This window comes from Triticum urartu, chromosome 6A, assembly GCF_056163025.1.
Source record: "Triticum urartu cultivar PI428250 chromosome 6A, HENAU_Tu73, whole genome shotgun sequence".
In the NCBI taxonomy this organism is placed as follows: Eukaryota; Viridiplantae; Streptophyta; class Magnoliopsida; order Poales; family Poaceae; genus Triticum; species Triticum urartu.
The window spans coordinates 91,180,302-91,199,078 of NC_141878.1; the positions used below are offsets into that span (position 1 = coordinate 91,180,302).

At 39.8% G+C, this 18,777-nt stretch overlaps 1 pseudogene; it reads right to left on the bottom strand.

Moving 5' to 3' along the window:
* Positions 1 to 3,706: 3,706 nt before the first annotated feature.
* On the bottom strand, positions 3,707 to 4,560 carry LOC125516098 (nuclear transcription factor Y subunit B-1 pseudogene; annotated as a pseudogene).
* Positions 4,561 to 18,777: the final 14,217 nt, after the last annotated feature.

Here is an 18,777-nt window from a genome sequence, read left to right on the forward strand (position 1 = left end):
GGTTTAGGTGATATGTCTCATGAGTTCAACTTTTCTAAATTTCGTAGACAACACTGTGAAGAGGAATTGCCTAGTAAAGATGAAATTATTGGTCTTGCTTCTATTGACGTACCTCCTAGTGATCCTTTAGAACAATATTTGCTAGACCATGAAAATGATATGCTTATGAATGAAAGAAGGGAAATAGATGAAGTGTTCTTTAAACAGGGACCTATTATGAAACACAACTTGCCTGTTGAAATCTTAGGGGATCCTCCTCCACCCAAGGGTTATCCCGTGTTTGATCTTAAACCACTGCCTGATACTCTTAAATATGTTTATCTTGATGAAAAGAAGATATATCCTGTCATTATTAGTGCTAACTGATGACCCACAAGTATAGGGGATCTATCTAGTCCTTTCGATAAGTAAGAGTGTCGAACCCAACGAGGAGCAGAAGGAAATGATAAGCGGTTTTCAGCAAGGTATTCTCTGCAAGTACTAAAATAAGTGGTAACAGATAGTTTTGTGATAAGATAGATTGTAACAAGCAACAAGTAACAAAAGTAAATAAAGTGCATCAAGGTGGCCCAATCCTTTTGTAGCAAAGGACAAGCCGGAACAAACTCTTATAATAGGAAAAGTGCTCCCGAGGACACATGGGAATATCGTCAAGCTAGTTTTCATCACGTTCATATGATTTGCGTTCGATACTTTGATAATTTCATATGTGGGTGGACTGGTGCTTGGGTGTTGTTCTTACTTGAACAAGCATCCCACTTATGAGTAACCTCTATTGAAAGCATCCGCAACTACAACAAAAGTATTAAGGTAAACCTAACCATAGCATGAAACATATGGATCCAAATCAGCCCCTTACGAAGCAACGCATAAACTAGGGTTTAAGCTTCTGTCACTCTAGCAACCCATCATCTACTTATTACTTCCCAATGCCTTCCTCTAGGCCCAAATAATGGTGAAGTGTTATGTAGTCGACATTCACATAACACCACTAGAGGCTAGACAACATACATCTTATCAAAATATCAAACGAATACCAAATTCACATGACTACTCATAGCAAGACTTCTCCCTTGTCCTCAGGAACAAACGTAATTACTCACAAAGCATATTCATGTTCATAATCAGAGGGGTAATAATATGCATATAGGATCTGAACATATGATCTTCCACCAAATAAACCAACTAGCATTAACTACAAGGAGTAATCAAAACTACTAGCAACCTACTCGCACCAATCCCGGACTTTGAGACAAGAATTGGATACAAGAGATGAACTAGGGTTTAGAGATGAGATGGTGCTGGTGAAGATGTTGATGGAGATTGCCCTTTCCCGATGAGAGGACCGTTGGTGATGACGATGGTGATGATTTCCCCCTCCTAGAGGGAACTTTCCCCGGTAGAACAGCTCTGTCGGAGCGCTAGATTGGATCCGCCAAGGTTCCGCCTCGTGGCGGCGGGTCTCGTCCCGAAAAGTTCCTTCTTCTTTTTTGTCATCGAAAGACCTCATATAGGAGAAGATGGGCATCGGAGAGCCACCAAGGGGGCCACGAGGTAGGGGGCGTGCCCTAGGGGGGCGCCCCCCACCCTCGTGAGAAGGGTGTGGGCCCCCTGGCCTTCATCTTTGGCGTGGATTTTTCTTTATTTCTTTTAAGATGTTCCGTGGAGTTTCAGGACTTTTGGAGTCGCGCAGAATAGGTCTCTAATATTTTCTCCTTTTCCAGACCAGAATTCCAGCTGCCGGCATTCTCCCTCTTTATGTAAACCTTGTAAAATAAGAGAGAATAGCCATAAGTATTGTGACATAAAGTGAAATAACAGTCCATAATGCGATAAATATCGATATAAAAGCATGATGCAAAATGGACGTATCAACTCCCCCAAGCTTAGACCTCGCTTGTCCTCAAGCGAAAGACCGATAACAATAAATATGTCCTCATGTTTAGAGGTAGAGGCGTCGATAAAAATAAAATACAGACATGAAGGCATCATGATTATTCTCATAACAGCAACATATATAGATTTTGTCATATGATTACTTATGTTCAAATGATGATCTATTCACAATGCAAAAGTATAAATCATAAACCTTCATTACAAGAAATATGTCAACTTGTGACCACCACTATTGGTCACTGAATGGTCACAAATTTCCATTTCTGACATTTTCGTGACAAAAAACATAAGGTCAAAAGCTGGCCGTCATAAACTGACTATAGCGACCTTTCTTCTGGAATGGTCGAAGACGTTTATGACCAAAATACGTCTATTGTGGCATTTTGGTCACTAGCAACCTCCCCAGGCCACGTAGGCATCCAGCGTGGCAATCTGACGTGGCACAAGATTCAGCCCGGTCCAATTCGATTTTCTACATGGGCCTAGCCCAACAATTTGGCCTTTTTAATGTATTTTTTCCTGTGCTTTTATTAGCTACATGGGTCTGGCCCAACAATTCAGCCTTATTGATTTCTTTGTGTGGCCCTTTTAACAGCATATTTTCTTTTTGATCATGTATTTTTTTGGGCCATTTCTTTGCTGGGCCTCTCATGTTTTTCCCTCAAAAATAATTGTCCAATATAACTTGGGCCTAGCCCAGTTCCGAAAAAATTGATCCAATACAAAAGAAGTTATTATGCCACTGAGATTACAACACATCACACCACAAGCTATCTTGGGCAACGTGCAATGTTATTATATTACAACCATTCATTCCAGCAATACATATCTACGATATCTTTACATCCCAGGAACAGTAACCGCCAAACAAACTATTCTACAACAAAGAAAATTAAAACAAAAATTTAGATGCTAAGACATAACAGAAGTTCCTATTGTCCTCCTCCTTCCAACATTTGAAAACCTCATTCACCTGCAGTAGATCAATCATGAGTGAGAAACTATATAGCAGAAAAAATGTTTAAATGATGCAAAAATATCAATCATTACACATGGTATTCGGGTACAAATTCATTAGTCATTCCACATGGTATGGCAGGTACAGATTCATCAGCCATTAGAGTAGATAATAACATCACTGGCAACAATTAATACGGCTTGGATCAAGTCTCAAGCATAATAGAGTACAGATTAGTCCAGTTTATACTCCTCTTTTAGAGGTACAGATTATAGCTAATGGGAGCTGATGTCCAGGAGTATTTGCAAATGATACAACATCATGGAGTTGGATAACATGTTTAGCAGTACAGGTTATATAGTAAGCAAGCAATTTGGCAAGCTATGTTGCAAGATAATTGTTGTGTCACTAACAATCACCATGTAAGAATGCTTTGTTGTACTAATACATGCACATCAAGCGAGAGTGGTGTTCTATTCTTACCACATAGGCACAAGTGAGATGATGTCCGATTCGCCCTACTTCTCCACAAGACTCGACTAGGAGCACAAGAAAGTAGGCTGGTAACAAAATAACAAGCCACTCATAAAACTGTTATGCACTAGATAACTACAGAGAAGAAAGCAAAAGTAACCAGAATAGTAGAGGTGCGGTGATCAAGTATATAAACACTCCTAGCAGCTAATTATATAAGGGCATTGCTCATAATGAAGAGCAAAGTATTTTTATGGGGAGGAAAGGCTCCCAGCTTCACCACCCCCAGGATATGCATTCAAACAAGAATTTATTAGTGAAGAACAAAAAGAGCGGCTCCCCTGTTTTTTGCTGGAACTACAATAGCCTAGCTTAGCTTCAAACAAGAATAACGAATTTGTAAGACATGTATATCTGCCATAACCAAGCAAGCAGATTCAGTAGCTACTTAAACAGTTTAATAGTTGGACTCCGGAGACAATTCTTAGTGCTTCAAATCATTCAGTTATCTGAATTAACAGTACAGAAAAGAATTGAAGATCTCAATGACAGTAGTAATCGGAGGGATAAATCAACACTTGTTCTAAGGACAATAAGATGATTGGTGCCAGGCAGTGTGGGGTCTCATCAGTCACCAAGCTGAACATGAGTGCTTAAATTTGCCAACTAGGACTAACAAAAGTGCCAAACAGAGCTTTTCAGGCTACAATAGCAACATATTAAACTATCATGGACCTACCTAACTCTCAAAGCACTAATCCATCCCCAATTAGTTCGGATAAAAAAATCCCACATGGCTAAATGGGCATGCACCTCTCTGTAATTCTGCAGATAAACCTTGAGGGGCTCAATGTACTCCTGAAAGCCTAGCGTGGCCATCGCCCAGAGCAGGTCATCGATGTTGATGGTCTTGCACTTCTCCCTCTAGCACTTGTCGCTCGCCCTACAATACAGACAAGACAAAACGGCGACAGGTCAGCACCAGACCACACTTGATTCGGGCAGGCAAAACAGAGCGGCAGCGGTCAACAGAGGCACTCACTCGCTGGCGATGAAGCAATGAACTCCGAGATGCACTCCCGCACGGTCTCCTTGGCGTCCTTGGCGATCTTGCCATTGGCCAAGATGGCCTTCTTCATGATGCTGCTGATGTTGGCGATGGGCAGGAACCTGTCCTGCTCCCTGACGCTGCCGAAGCCGCCGCCCGGCGGGCTCGTCAGCGTGTCCGACATCCGGACGCCCTCCTACAGCCCACCAGCAACCCCGCCAGATCCATCAGCGTACTGGCGCACCAAACCCTAGACCCCGACTTCCGGAAGCGCGGGGAGAGAGGTGAGGGGAGAGGGAGGCGTACCTTATATAGACGGGCGTGTAGAGGGAGGGAGGGAAGGTGGTGGAGGGGAATGGAGGTGCGGTGAGGGCGGCGAGCGACGTCCCCGTGCTCCGCGAGCCTCCGCGGCGCCTTTCTGGCCACCGGAGGAGCTGAGGGCCGAATCCGCTGCGGTTGGCTCGCCTGCCCAAGCCCCGTCGGTGGAGAGCGCCTGCTCGATCCAGATCGAGGTCCTGATTGGCGTGGGGTTGCCTGCGAATCTTGGGGGCGGCTCTGGGCATGGGCTCGATCTTGGGTCGGCCTCAACCTCGTCTACGGCGAGGGTCGTCGATGGTGGCGGTGGCGGTGGGGTTGGGGGTGGTGGCAGATCGAGATCTGAGGGAAGGAGAAGGGGGTGGGGTTGGGGGCGTGGGCGGAGGAAGAAGAGCTGGGAGCGGGAGCGAGGTTCGGGTGCAGCGCGAGGGAAGGAGGGCGCCGCCGGTGACAGAAAGGAAGGAGGGCGCCGCCGGTGCCAGCGCGAGGGAAGGACGGCGTGGCGCGAGGGGTGAGGGAGAGGCCAATCTGGATCGGGGACAGAGAGAGGGAGGCGGCAGGTGAAAGGAAGGGACGAGAGGTGAGAGAGAGGTAGGGTTTGGTGCGGTGGGTTTTTTTCCTTTCTTTGCATGGACGGATGGATGGACGTTGGATTGCTAGCAATGGATGGTAGGATGTCTGCCATCTCATCGATCCGTGCCACAAACGGTTCCACCAATCACAATGTAGTACACACTTTGACGATTTTATAACCATCTAAATTGGTCGTAGTCAATTAAATAATATGCTAAATCATGTCACCTATTTTATAACATCATAGAATTAGAAAAAAAAAATAAGAACAATAGCATCGTGTCACAAGTGAGACTTGTTTTTCAGAAAAATAACAAACCTGGAATAATACAAATATCTTTAAAAATTGATCTCAAAAATGAGTTTTATTTGCAAAAAAACATTTTCAACCTTTGGAGTGTCGAAAATGGTATATCTTTTTGAAGCACCTACCAATATTTGTTGCAAAATGGCACCACTCTATTTTTCAATAATATTAGATAATATTTTAGGTACAATTGACCAAATGCTTGTGTCTCAATAGCTGTCTATCCACCTCTCGTCAATAATTGAGGAGGTTTTTCAAGTGCCCATTTTTCATTCTTCAAGTGTCCAAAAGGGGTTTTTTGTGAAGAACCTACCAAATAATTGTTGCGAAATTGGACCAAATCATTTTTCTAAAATGCTATGCCATATTTAATGCACAATTGACCAAATGGTTGGGTGTAAAGAGTTTTGATCCTCCTCTCGTGAAAAAGACAAATTTTCGCCGATTCAGCTGGAAGCGGGTCAAATTTGAACTATAGCTGCCTTATAGTCTGCTTTTTATTTTTTCCAAAAATCATTTCTAGGTACATAAGTTTCTATTAATCAGAGAAACACCAAAAAAATTGCAAGATTCAACCACTAGCTAGGAACGGTCATTCCCGCCGTTTTGACCGCATTTTGAAATGGGCATAAAAAATTCAAAAAAAATCAAAAAAATGGGAAACCTTCGCATTGTGTCATTATATGTGGCCAAGTTCCCAGGAAAAATAACAAACTTGTAATATGGCAATTATTTTAAAAAAGTGTTCTCAGAAACGAGCTATCACGTGTGAGATCAATGGCTTTCAAGCCAAATGATCAATCTTATGGCCACATTCATGGCATAGTTTGTTCAAATGATCTCATATTGTGCACAAGGGTGCATATTGGAATGACAAACAATATTGCCTAAGGAAGTTTTCATTTTCCTTGGACGGAAAAACCATTTTCAATTTTTCGAGTGCCCAAAAGGGGTTTTTTTGTGAAGGACCTCCCAAATAATTGTTGCAAAATTGGACCAACTCATTTTTCTAAAATATTAGGCCATATTTAATGCACAATTGACCAAATGGTTGGGTGTAAAAAGTTTTGATCCTCCTCTCGTGAAAAAGACAAATTTCCGTCGATTTAGTAGGAAGCGGGTCAAATTTGAACTGCAGCTGCATCATAGTTTGCTATTTATTTTTTACAAAAATGATTTCTAGGTACATAAGTACCTATTTAATCAGAGAAACACCAATAAAATTCCAAGATTCAACCACTAGCTAGGAACGGTCATTCCCGCCGTTTTAACCGCATTTTGAAACGGGCATAAAAAATTCAAAAAAATTCAAAAAATTGGGAAACCTTCGCATTGTGTCATTATATGTGGCCAAGTTTCCAGGAAAAATAACAAACTTGTAATACGGCAATTATTTCAAAAAAGTGTTCTCAGAAATGAGCTATCACGTGTGGAGATCAATGGCTTTCAAGCCAAATGATCAATCTTATGGCCACATCTATACCTATACTAATTAGAGACTCCCAAGAAATTCCCATGTTAATCAGTAATTAGGAGCCGTTAATCTGGTGGGCCCGAGTTATTATGGTGTAGATCAATCCTAGAAACTCCCATGTCACAAAAATTCCCTATTCCCACGTTAATCAGTAATTAGGAGCTGTTAATCTGGTGGGGCCGAGTTATTATGGTGTAGATCAATCCTAGAAACTCCCATGTCACAAAAATTCCCTAGAAAAAAATCTGGTGGGGCTGAGTTATTATGGTGTAAATAAATCCTAGAAACTCCCATGTTACAAAAATTCACGTTACAAAAATTGCCTAGAAAAAAAGGTGTAGATCAATCCTATAAACTCCCACCTCACAAAACTTTCCTAGAAAAAAAATAGGCGCGCTCTGCCTCTCTCCCAATCTCTCACGATTCTCTTCTCTCCTATCAATCAGCCCCATCTATCTCAATAGGCCAAACAAAAATAGATCGATCAATAGGGGCTCTTCTCCTCAAGCTCCATGTACGCCGCCGCCATGGCCGCCCCAAGCCTTCGATCGATAGGGGCTCTTCTCCTCACGCTCCATGTATGTCGCCGCCTTGGATGCCCCAAGCCTTCTATTTCAATCAGCCAAACAAAAGAGATCAATCAAGGGTAGACTTTTCTCCCCATGAGGTGTGCACAACGCCATGGTGGCCGCCCCATGCCTTCAACAAGTTGACCCTTGATGTTTTGCCTATACATCTACAACCCGATGACCGGTGATTCTCCGCCATATGTCTCTGCGTTAGCACGTTCTGCCCATGAAGACATAGAGGACGTGAAGATCCATGACACCACGTGTGATTCGCTGGCGACAATATGTATGGTTTCCCGGCAGCAGGAGCAAGGTTTCCTCGATTCCTCCCACCCATACATTCTTACCTTTCCTTTATACATAGCTTAGCTGCCTCTGATCATCTGATGGATAAAAGCATGGATGGATGCGTCTACTTGCATCGTCTATTTAACTTAATATGAGGAGATCCGCTGTGAGATAAGTTGCTGACTTGCTATCACCTGTAGAAAAATTAAGGTAATTCAATCAGCTATATCTACAAAGGGAATCTATTACCTTTGATACTTAAGCATGCATGTGACCGATTAGATTGAGGCTAGGAACGTAGAATCACATCGATAATACCAATGGCCATCATCAATAAAAAAGACTCGGACACGTTCAACCCATGTCGTAGTGCCCCAAGGATGGGCCGTTGCTACTTAGACGAAGGCTTAGGTAAGGCCTGAATGATGAGAGTATACATTGTATGTCGCTGAATGTACGGAAAAATGACTCATTTTAAGCTATCCAATTTCCAGGTTAGCAGACCGATGTGCGTGCTTGGTTCTATGTTCTTCACATCAAAGACCGACAGGAGTAACTTATGATGGAGTCCGAAGAAAATTCCCACAAAGAACTGTACTCCAGCATGTGCTATTGTCTCATTTGCGGAGAAAAACTGCTTTTAAAATTGAGACCCCTCAAGATGGTACGTCATGTTTTAGTTCTTTTGTTTGTTAGTCTTTTTTCTGAGTTCTAATTCGTGTAGTTCCGTTTCTTTCCTTTTTTTACAGAATAGTATATGCATTATATAAATTAATTTATGCCCTGAGAGAGCCATAGCACCGGTGGCCTAGCTGTTTGGGTCTCGGGCGTGAGACAACTTTGGATTGTTCAGGTCAGCGCTGCTGGAGCCGTTGTGTTGGAAGCCACACCTGCCACCGCCCAGTTTAATAGACCAGGAAAATCAGGAGCTTCATACATGCATGTTGAGGCATCCAATCGTAATGTACATAGTAATTTCAACTGTGCAATATTGCCGCATGCATTGAAGTATGTGTAGGTCGATCTATCCAGGGCACACTATAGCAGGTACATCATAATTAAAATAACACATTTTATAGCTTCCATTATTTCAATATTTCATTTGATTATTCAAGCTTTATCAGTGCGTGTTACCGGATCTCCATTTCTCTTAATTATGTTGTGGCGATTGCATCGCGTTCAGGCAGGAGTAGCCCCATCGCTCGCAACACAGGATGTGTGGCAGCCTAGAAGCAGCTTCACTCCCAGGCTCACGTCCATGTCTGTAGCATAAATATCATGCATGTCTTTGATGCATGCATTGTACAATGGTGATACGTGATTAACAAGCTAGGACTGATCCATATATCTTCCATTGTGACATTTATCTCTCCCACTACATGGAGCTGGAATCTATATAAAATCGGTTTGGCGGCGTATATGCGTGATATTAAATCTAACATAGATGAAAAATCTAAATATGAAAAGTAGTATTTGCACATGATATGTTCTCCTTCAGAACATGGTCTGATTATCACATATTTGATCTGCTACAAGTTATTTCTTCTTCTCATGTCGAAAGTTTGACCCTAACAGAATTCTTATGTAGTTTTCCTCTAAATTACTAATCTACACAATCGAGTTGCCACAATGATCGTGACCGGACCTTCTTTGTCCTTGACGTACATGGAGGCGAAGTCGTACGAGACGGTGCGCAAGTGGTTGTTTCAGGCGTACTGATCTACGCCTCTGTCGTAGTCAATGTGCATCAAGTTATGGTCCCGAGTCTAGAAGGAGCCTGTCCAATTGCAAGCAATAGGTTTGATATAGTGATTTTTAATTTTTGACCAAATTTTCTCCTAGAGGTTTTTAAACCAGATGGATACAAGATTGTAGTGAAATAGAAGGACAACTTTGATGTTCTTTGTTATTCTATTTCATTGTTCTAAAACATCAAATATTTGGGTGATCTGTATAAGGATACTTAGAACATGATTTGCCAACTACATGACAAGTAGACTATTTAACATTTATAATTAGAAATGTATATTTGTAGTTCGTCATAAGAGTATCGCAAGTGTTGTAAAAAGCACAAGATACAAAAGTTTAGACCAAAGATCCAAGAATGATGGTAGACATGATTGCAAATATTTAGATTTTCTTGGCAACTACTTTCATCGTGGTCAAGAAAGTGAAAGCATACTAAATCTTTTAGTCGGGACCAAAGTTTTAGGTAGGCATCATGGTTCTTCGGATGGTGAAAATCTGTAAATTAGAATTATCAACATGATTTACAGCTTTGGCAATATATTAACAAATCTTCAATTATAAGAAATCGGTGTATTAGCTACTTATGTAGGACAGATCAACGGAACACATGAAAGTCATGAAATTTACATGTTTGGTAGATGGACATTAATTGTGAACGGTAGGAAAATCTACTATGTAAATTTATCTATTAATATGTCATTTTGATTTTCATGTTAATGAGGGATTTGGACATCCCAGGAACTGTGGAAATCTAAAATAGATGTTATGACTTCCTTACAATTACAGTCACCTTTCTTATTCTGCTACATATATAAATATTTTTGTACATACAAAACCAGGGAGAAGTGATGTTCACGACAATTTGCATAGTGCTGGAGAAGAAAAATGAATTTTTAATTGAGAACATTCTAGAAAAGCTAAATTTCATACTGCATTTTAACAAGTATGTCATTTTTATGATCGGACTTTCTAATATTGCCAGTAAATTATATGTGTGTACCATTTGTTGGCATAATTTATCAAAGAAACTGTAGGATAATGATTATTGTAAAGCAAGCTATTACATGAAGATGTTAAGATGAGATATTACTATCACCAACAGTTTTGTTCAAATATCGATAAAATAAATAATAACTAATACTGATTTACTTCCAATGTTAATATTGTATTAACTCCAACTTTCTAATTTTACTGTGTTTATTCGAAGAATTATTACCATCTACAATACCATATTAAAAGGTAGATGCCTCACTAAATATATATATTTATCATAAACATTCATAGTCTTCTCTACAAAATTTTGATTTAGTAAAATTCTAATATTAGGGTAAATTGAAAGGCTGTCCAAGAAGGCAACCTAATGAGTTTAATTAATCAGGACATAAAATTCTAATTCACATTCATTGTTGTAAGCTAGCCCGTGCGAATGCATGGGTTGACGACTAGTTCATGGAATAGTTTGTTCAAATGATCTCATATTGTGCACAAGGGTGCATATTGGAATGACAAACAGTATTGCCTAAGGAAGTTTTCATTTTTCTTGGACGGAAAAACCATTTTCAATTTTTCGAGTGCCCAAAAGGGGTTTTTTGTGAAGGACCTCCCAAATAATTGTTGCAAAATTGGACCAACTCATTTTTCTAAAATATTAGGCCATATTTAATGCACAATTGACCAAATGGTTGGGTGTAAAAAGTTTTGATCCACCTCTCGTGAAAAAGACAAATTTCCGTCGATTCAGTAGGAAGCGGGTCAAATTTGAACTGCAGCTGCATCATAGTTTGCTATTATTTTTTACAAAAATCATTTCTAGGTACATAAGTACCTATTTAATCAGAGAAACACCAATAAAATTCCAAGATTCAACCACTAGCTAGGAACGGTCATTCCCGCCGTTTTGACCGCATTTTGAAACGGGCATAAAAAATTCAAAAAATTGGGAAACCTTCGCATTGTGTCATTATATGTGGCCAAGTTCCCAGGAAAAATAACAAACTTGTAATACGGCAATTATTTTAAAAAAGTGTTCTCAGAAACGAGCGATCACGTGTGGAGATCAATGGCTTTCAAGCCAAATGATCAATCTTATGGCCACATTCATGGCATAGTTTGTTCACATGATCTCATATTGTGCACAAGGGTGCATATTGGAATGGCAAACAATGTTGCCTAAGGAAGTTTTCATTTTCTTTGGACGAAAAAACCATTTTCCATTTTTCGAGTGACCAAAAGGAGGTTTTTTTGTGAAGGACCTCCCAAATAATTGTTGCAAAATTGGACCAAAACATTTTTCTAAAATACTAGGCCATATTTAATGAAAAATTGACAAAATGGTTGGGTGTAAAAAGTTTTGATCCACCTCTCGTGAAAAAGACAAATTTCCGTCGATTCAGTAGGAAGCGGGTCAAATTTGAACTGCAGCTGTCTCATAGTTTGCTATTTATTTATTCCAAAAATCATTTCTAGGTACATAAGTACCTATTTAATCATAAATACATGGTTTGGTGGCGATACATCGAGGTTTGGGCGGTGGCTGAGGGCCCCAACTCTAGAGCGCGTAAACTCGCATGCCCGCCGCGTGGTCACTGCGTGACCCTGGCATTGCCATGTGTTCTGGGCGGCATAGGCATGTCTAGTGGGTTGGGCACTCCCCAGGTAGGTTCTACGAAGAAAATTACAACTTAAGATTCTCACGAGGAGACCGATCGATGCTCAAACATGAATAAGCAGCCAAGTGTTTGATTAGCGGTACGGGAAATGCACATGGCCAATGGGCGTGAGTTTTGGCCGAGGATGATCATCTACTAAGGAGAATGTATTCACAAATTTTCAGCTCAAAAGGAGGATCCTAGTTGGTACTTGCTTTGCAAAGTACCACACTGGACAAAAATATGAATGTTGAAGCTGGGCTCAAAATAATGAATGGATTGAGCTGAAATTTGGTAGAGGATGGTTATTTGGGCATAGGAAAGCATTGTAGAAAATTGATATCATTTTGACATGCCAAAGTAGTACTTCCTTCACAATGCTCTTCTATGGACAAAAACTTGGGAAAACTAGTGAGAGAGATTGGATGAATGAAATGAGCTAAAAATTGGTGTAGGTAAGTTACATAGGTATGGTCATGCGCTGGTAAATTTTCAGATCATTTGGGTAAGCCTAGCTAGTACTTACTTCACAAAGCTTCTCTCGAGGTAGAAACTTTGGAAATTTCCTGAGAAAGATTTACTAGGAAAATTGAGCTGAATATTTTCATGTGGCAATGATTTGGGTATGGAAGAGTGCCTGAAAAGTTTGAGGGTAATAGGAGGGGTCTATATAACACTTGCTTTGCAACGTGTCAATTTGGCCATAAAATATAAATTGAACCTGGGCTCACATAGATGATTTGACTGAGCTGCAATTTGGAGGAGGGTGATAATTTGGGCATATGAAGGAACTGTATAAATTTCATGTCATTTAGAGATAAAAAAAGGTACTTCCTTCACAATGCTTCTAGGTGGACAAAAACTTTGGAAATTTGCCGAGGAAGATTTGCTAGGCAAATGGAGCTGAATTTTGTCATGCGGTAATGATTTGGATAGGAAAGAGTGCCCAAAAATTCCAAGGGCAATCAAGACTATATAAATAGCACTTCCTTCATAAAGTGTTGTTGTGAACAGAATAGGAAAATGAATATTGTTGAATTAGTTTTGAACTAGGCAAGGAAGGATTTTTACATATTTGATGAAGATATGCCCCAAAGAATTTATGAGATTTTTTTTGGGAATTTTGGGAATGATAGAAATATAGGTTGCTTCACAACCTAGGGCAAAAACTGCCACATGGACATGACACATAGGCAAAACTGATGAGATGGCGCCTAGTCATCACAACCCACCACAATCTACAAGGCTATGACCATCTATATTGGTCATTAACAACTAGAAATAAGGCAGCGAACTAGCACTGTTTGCTTTGTGACCATTTCGTGTAAGGAAATTACGACCTTTCTAACCAAAATGGTCGCAATGGTTTAGGGTTTGGAGCCCCCTGAACAGCTTTTGACCAATTGGTCTAAAATGGTCATAAATTTATGACCAATTCTTCGAGGGTCACTGACAGAAGGTCATAAGTTGACATATTTCTTGTAGTGCTTATTGGGCTCCGACAAACTATAATCTCAGTCATTGAAGCAATTGCAATTTATCATAACATCGGAAAGAGTCTATGTCAGGGCTAAAAAGCAAGTCCACATACTCAACTATCATTTAGTCCTCCATAATTGCTAACACTCACGTGATACTTGTGGTTACGGAGTTTTAATCGGACACAAAGAAAGATAGGGGCTTATAGTTTTGCCCCACAACCTTTTACCTCAAGGGTAATGTCAACAATAATGGTTCATGCTCCCCTACATCCAATTAGATATATATATATATCATGTTCTTTCCAACATGCTGAGCTTGCCAAAGGATAAAATGAAAAAGAAAAGGTGAAGATCACCATGACTCTTGCATAAGGTAGAAGATAATAATAAAGGATAGACCCTTCGCAGAGGGAAGCAGAGGTTGCCATGCGCTTTTATGGTTGGATATATAAAATCTCAATGCGAAAGAACGTCACTTTATATTGCCCCTTGTGATATGAACCTTTATTATGTAGTCTATCGCTTTTATTACTTCCACATCACAAGATTGTATAAAGCTTATTTCTCCCACACCAATAAATCATACATATTTAGAGCAATTTTTATTGCTTTGCACCGATGACAACTTACTTGAAGGATCTTACTCAATCCATAGGTAGATATGGTGGACTCTCATGGCAAAACTGGTTTAAGGGTATTTGGAAGCACAAGTAGTATTTCTACTTGGTGCTGAGAATTTGAATAGCATGAGGGGGACAGGCAAGCTCAACAAGTTAGAGGATCCATGACAACATACTTTATCTCAGATATAAGAAAGACATGACTCATTACGTCGTCTTCCTTGTCCAACATCAATTCTTTAGCATGTCATATTTTAATGAGGGCTCCCAATCATAAAAGATGTCAATGATAATATATCTATATGTGAAAACCTCTCTTTCCTTATTACTTCCTATTAATTGCAACAATGACCAAAGCTATGTCTGCCAACTCCCAGCAACTTTTAATCATCATACTCTTTCTATGTGAAGTCATTACTCTCAATAAGATCAATATGAACCTTTTGTTTCTTTTTATTCTTTTTCTCTTTCTTTTATTCACCCAATATCATGGCAAAATAATCAAGCCCTTGACTCAACACTAATCTTTATTATATATAGCTCACGGACTCGATTACATAGAGAGGTCATAAAGCAAAACTCAAAACTAGATCATCCATAAACTTTATTCTACTGGATCAAGATACTACTAATAGGATCGAACTAAGAAAAACGTTAAAGATAGGAGTTGTGATTGTGATACGATACCGGGGCACCTCCCCCAAGCTTGGCAGTTGCCAAGGGGAGTGCCCATACCCATGTGATCATGTCTCCTTCTTTGTTGTTGGTGTAATATTCTTGGCGATTATTCCTCTCAGGATACGGTTCTCCTCCTCGAGCTTATTGACTTGCTGCTTGAGGTCCATTATTTCCTTACGAAGCTTTCCTGTGACAGCTAAAGCTCCTTCCACCCAAGGGTGTTGCATAGCTGCGGGAGAACAAGTGACACTCCTCTTCATATTTTCATAAATAAGATATCTAACATTAGAAGGGATAACCGAGTTTGGAATAGCTGAGCTCTGTAGTTCCCCCATTGTGAACCCAGCTCGGAGGCGAGAGGTGACTTCTTGATCCTCCATAGCATCTACTCTCATCAAGTCAGCCTCCATCTCCTCCTACGTTGCTGGACCAAAGTGGTCAGCATCGCTGTTTGCCCTTGGCTCCGGTGCTGGATTAGATACTCGGCTCTCCCCGATTGACTCTTGAGAAGACATCTTGCTCTAATCTGCAGCAGCAACAGCTCGAAAACAAAAATAGAGGAAATTTGTGTGATACGGGATTCAAAACCCCCGGGAGATTATATAATGAATTTTTACCAACCAAAATACGTATCGTGCAAGAAAACGGAACCCGGAAGGCACACGAGGTGCTCACGAGGTAGGGGGCGCGCCCAGGGGGGTAGGGCGCGCCCACCACCCTCGTGGGGCCCTCGTTTCCTTCCCGGACTGCTACTTATTTTACTATTTTTCTAAATATTCCAAAATGGAGAAATATTGCCTTAAAAGTTGTTTTGGAGTCGGTTTACTTACCGTACCACATACCTATTCCTTTTCAGAGTCTGAAACGTTCTGGAAAGTGTCTCTTATGTATTCCTCCGGGGTTACGGTTTCAATAATATTAGTTTCAACATTTATGGGATTACCTGAGATATAATGTTTGATTCTTTGACCGTTTACCACCTTCGGATTTGTGCCCTCGAAGTTGTTGATTTTTATGGCACCGGAACGATAGACCTCTTCGATAACATAGGGGCCTTCCCATTTAGAGAGAAGTTTCCCTGCAAAAAATCTTAAATGAGAGTTGTATAGCAATACATAATCATCTACATTAAACTCATGCTTTTGTATTCTTTTGTCATGCCATCTTTTAACTTTTTCTTTAAACAACTTGGCATTTTCATAAGCTTGGGTTCTCCATTCATCAAGTGAGCTAATATCAAATAGCCTCTTCTCACCGGCAAGTTTAAAATCATAGTTGAGCTCTTTAATAGCCCAATATGTCTTATGTTCTAGTTCGAGAGGTAAGTGACATGCTTTTCCATAGACTATTTTATATGGAGACATACCCATAGGATTTTTGTATGCAGTTCTATAAGCCCATAACGCATCATCAAGTTTGTTAGACCAGTTCTTTCTAGACTTATTAACAGTCTTTTGCAAAATTAATTTGAGCTCTCTATTGCTCAACTCTACTTGACCACTAGGCTGTGGGTGATAAGGAGATGCAATTCTATGATTAACATCATATTTAGCAAGCATTTTACGGAAAGCACCATGAATAAAGTGTGAACCACCATCAGTCATGAAATATCTAGGGACTCCAAACCTCGGGAAAATAACTTCTTTAAGCATTTTAATAGAAGTGTTATGATCAGCACTACTCGTTGGAATAGCTTCTACCCACTTAGTAACGTAATCAACAGCAACTAGAATATGTGTGTATCCCTTAGAGGCAGGAAAGGGTCCCATATAATCAAAGCCCCAAACATCAAATGGTTCAATTACAAGAGAATAATTCATAGGCATTTCTTGACGTCTACTAATATTACCAATTCTTTGACATTCATCACAAGACAAGATAAACTTACGGGCGTCCTTGAAGAGAGTAGGCCAATAAAAACCAGATTGCAATACCTTATGTGCAGTTCTATCTCCAGCGTGGTGTCCTCCATAAGATTCAGAATGACACTTGCGTAGGATCTGTTCCTGTTCATGCTCAGGTACACAACGTCTAATAACACCATCTACTCCTTCCTTATAAAGATGTGGGTCATCCCAAAAGTAATGTCTCAAATCATAGAAGAACTTTTTCTTTTGTTGGTATGTGAAGCTAGGTGGTATAAATTTAGCAACAATATAATTAGCATAATTAGCATACCATGGAGTACTACGAGAAGTACTTATAACATTTAATTGTTCATCAGGAAAGTTATCATTAATAGGTAGTGGGTCATCAAGAATATTTTCTAACCTAGACAGGTTGTCTGCAACGGGGTTCTCAGCTCCCTTTCTATCAACAATATGCAAATCAAATTCTTGTAGCAAGAGAACCCATCTAATAAGTCTAGATTTAGCATCTTCCTTTTCCATAAGATGTTTAATAGTCGCATGATCTGTTTGAATAGTTACTTTAGAATCAACAATATAAGATCTGAACTTATCACAAGAAAATACAACTGCTAAAAGCTCTTTTTCAGTAGTAGCATAATTTCTTTGAGCGTTGTCTAGAGTCTTACTAGCATAATGAATAACATTTAATTTCTTATCAACTCATTGCCCTAGAACAGCACCTACAGCATAATCACTAGCATCAGACATAATTTCAAAGGGTAGGTTCCAATCAGGTTGTTGAACAACAGGTGCAGAGACTAATGCTTTCTTAAGTATTTCAAATGCTTCTACACAATCATCATCAAAGACAAATGGTATATCTTTTTGCAATAAATTAGTCAGAGGCCGAGAAATTTTTGAGAAGTCCTTAATGAACCTCCTATAAAATCCAGCGTGACCAAGGAAACTTCTTATACCTTTGATGTCCTTGGGACATGGCATCTTTTCAATAGCATCAACCTTGGCTTTATCAACTTCAATACCTCTTTCAGAAACTTTGTGCCCCAAGACAATACCTTCATTAACCATAAAGTGGCACTTTTCCCAATTCAAGACAAGATTAGTTTCTTCACATCTCTGCAAAACTCGATCAAGATTGCTCAAGCAATCATCAAAAGAGGAACCATAGACGGAAAAGTCGTCCATGAAAACCTCACAAATCTTTTCACAAAAGTCAGAGAATATAGACATCATGCATCTTTGAAAGGTAGCAGGTGCATTACATAAACCAAAAGGCATACGTCTATAAGCAAAAGTACCTAAAGGGCATGTAAAAGTAGTCTTTGATTGATCTCTAGCCGACATAGGTATTTGAGAGAAACCAGAATAACCATCTAGAAAGCAGTAATGTGTATGTTTGCATAATCTTTCTAGCATTTCATCAATAAAAGGTAAGGGGTAATGACATGTATTAGTAGCTTTATTTAATTTGTGGAAATCAATTACCATCCTATAACCTGTGATAATTCTTTGTGGAATCAATTCATCTTTATCATTAGGAACAACAGTAATACCTCCCTTCTTAGGGACACAATGGACAGGACTTACCCATTCACTATCAGCAATGGGATAGATTATACCTGCCTCTAGAAGCTTTAGTATTTCTTTTCTTACCACTTCTTTCATTTTAGGATTCAAACGTCGTTGAGGATCACGAACTGGTTTGGCATCTGCTTCCAAATTTATTTTATGTTGACATAGAGTGGGACTAGTGCCCTTAAGATCATCAAGAGTATATCCAATAGCAACACGATGCTTCTTCAGAGTTTTCAATAGTCTTTCTTCTTCA